This window comes from Formica exsecta, unplaced genomic scaffold (assembly GCF_003651465.1).
Source record: "Formica exsecta isolate Colony F162 unplaced genomic scaffold, ASM365146v1 scaffold253, whole genome shotgun sequence".
Classification (NCBI taxonomy): domain Eukaryota; kingdom Metazoa; phylum Arthropoda; class Insecta; order Hymenoptera; family Formicidae; genus Formica; species Formica exsecta.
The window spans coordinates 355,027-357,707 of NW_021849803.1; the positions used below are offsets into that span (position 1 = coordinate 355,027).

General features: G+C 30.8%; 1 protein-coding gene across 4 annotated transcripts in view; it reads left to right on the top strand.

The window, feature by feature from the left end:
* LOC115236505 overlaps positions 1–2,681 on the top strand; it is a 134,810-nt gene that overhangs the window by 48,059 nt on the left and 84,070 nt on the right. The window lies entirely within an intron of this gene.

Consider the following 2,681-nt stretch of genomic DNA (forward strand, 5'->3'; position numbering starts at 1 on the left):
CATTACTATAAATAATATTAATAAGTATATTAATATAAATAATATTATCAGTAAATGATATTACTGATAATATTTATAAAATAATTATAATTATCACTAAATAAAATTAATGCCTACACGTGGATAACACATACCTAAATTTTACATTAAATATTTTATAAAATGAGAGAAATAAACGATAATAAGTGTTTGAAGACAATCTACATTTACAATCCTGATCATTTGTTGCAATATAATTAAAACTCGGACTCTTTTGTTTTGCCATGATTACAGATTGTCGACATTTCGCAATGATGATAATGTACGATAATGGTACCACAGTTTCGTAAAATAATAACAATCGGTACCACGGGAAAATTTTACATATTGCGTGGCGGTCACATGAGTCATTGATCGTCGTTGTTAATCACAGGTTTTGGCTCTTTTCAATTATAACGCTTTCATTTACGCATTGTTCCAAATTCATTCAAATACCATGCCATTAAACTGAATGATTTCTGCAGTAGCTTTATATGTACTACAATTTGCATTTTTTTAACGACAGATAATAATAAAATAACGAAAAAAATGACTTTGCATGGAGTGCACCGAAATTATTTTATATTAAGAAAATTATTTTTTGTATAAATAACAATTCTATATAAGACCGACAATACCTAAAAACTTTGAGATATATTACAAAATTTATGAGGTACATGGCACAAGATAAAATATAGGATAGCATTCCTGTATTTTTTTCTAAATAAAAATGATATATTTTATTTAAAAAGTAATTTTTCGTTATATACGATCAAAGAGTCCTAAGTCTGTTAATGTAGATACGTTTCGAAAAGTAATTGGATGAAAGATTTATCAATGAAAGCATGCTTTTTACTTAACCTAATACATTTATCTATTTATTATATTTATTTAATATGACTAATTATTATGACGTAATATCCATTTTTGAAGTAAGCTATCTGAAAATGTGTAATATATTAATGTACATGCATTACATTCTGCGTAATATTTGCAAAAACAGGTCTCGGATGTTTGAAATATTATTTAAAAAAAGTATCAATTGATTATGATATTGCAAACAGAATACATAACTACATTTGCAGACCGAACACTCGTCACCAATGGAATCACGTCTGCGTTTGATTCGTTTATGCTACTCAAACACAGTTGTTCTGTTTACGGTTTTATCACTAAATTCGTGTTTTAACGTTTTAAACGTTGTTGATCCAACGTTGTTTTTTTTTCCAAAATTTTATACGAGATAGTTGAGAAGAAATATCAATTATTTGCATACGAAACTAACTTCAAATTGTGAGAAATAGCGAAAAATATAAAATATATTTTCTCTTATCATTATATTTATATACAGCGTGTAACTAAAATAAGGGGACAAACTTCGGGGCGAGCTCCCCAAACCAAAACATGAAAAAAAAAGTTCATATCAACCCACTATTACTTATATACAACTCAAACAAATGTTTATTAATGAAAAATGAAAAAGCAATATTTATTATTATTTTTATTATTATTATATGCTACTGTGTCAGTCTCTGCAAGTCATTGATACAATGCAGCAAAAATCTTACGGGTTGTTGCCGGTTTGGAAAAGATTCCTGGTAGAGTCTTGCAGCCTCCCCATTGCCATAGTTTGCAATTGCGCTAATTATCAAAATAAATGAACGATAATTGAAAGAATAAGTGTTTCTCGATACAAAATTTTGCCTTCGACCTATTTATTGTAATTATTACGGTACAACTTCTCTATGTATTTTTACAATACATATTACATAATACTTGTACAAGAAAATAGTCATAGATCAAATAAATAGATAAGTTAGACAAGTACCGACAAGCAATCGCTCCGATTGTAAATAGTAAATTTAATTTATAAACATTTTGAACTATATCTTACAGTGGATTTGCAGATATATGTTGATAGGAACTTTTTTTCATGTTTAGGGAGCTCGCCCCCGAAGTTTGTCCCCTTATTTTAATTACACCCTGTATATGATCCTTATTCTCATTATACATTTATTTCCTATTTAATTCTTATTTTATGCTTATCATTGAATCGATCTTTATTAGGTAAATAAAGTTTATACTATAATAAATGTACTAAATATAAGATAAATGTTGTCCAACGAGTTTGATCGCGCAAACGCTAATTAGGAACGTGTTCATAAAGTAATAGTCCCAGGAGAGTTTTTAATAATATCTCGTAATAACAAGGAATAATACGGGATAAAACGAGTTTAAAAATGTTGAAAGTCAATATGATATAAATGGATATGAAGATCGTGCGTTTGATGTGTACATGTGTAGTGATTTGGAGCATATATTGCATCGGATAAAAACAATTTCTGTTTCTGTTATTTGCCATACCATGTCGGATTTTTCTAGATTCGCCATCGTTGCGTGTTCCCGTTGCGTGCGTTGGTTGCTTTGTTGACAGCTCAGAGACCAACACGTGTGCAGCCGTTTCATTGGATGCGCTGCCGCGCTCTATTGATTCCATGGCACCGTAAATTCGCGCTTTGAAATCGACAATGAAACCCACTCGAAAGCTGCAAAGGGTACGCATCGCATCGTGGAATTGGGGCATGAGTTTGTGCAAGTGGTTCGTGCGGACGTGCCTTAAGCGATATCACTGCTTTGTGACAACTTTGGGGGGGGGGGGGGTT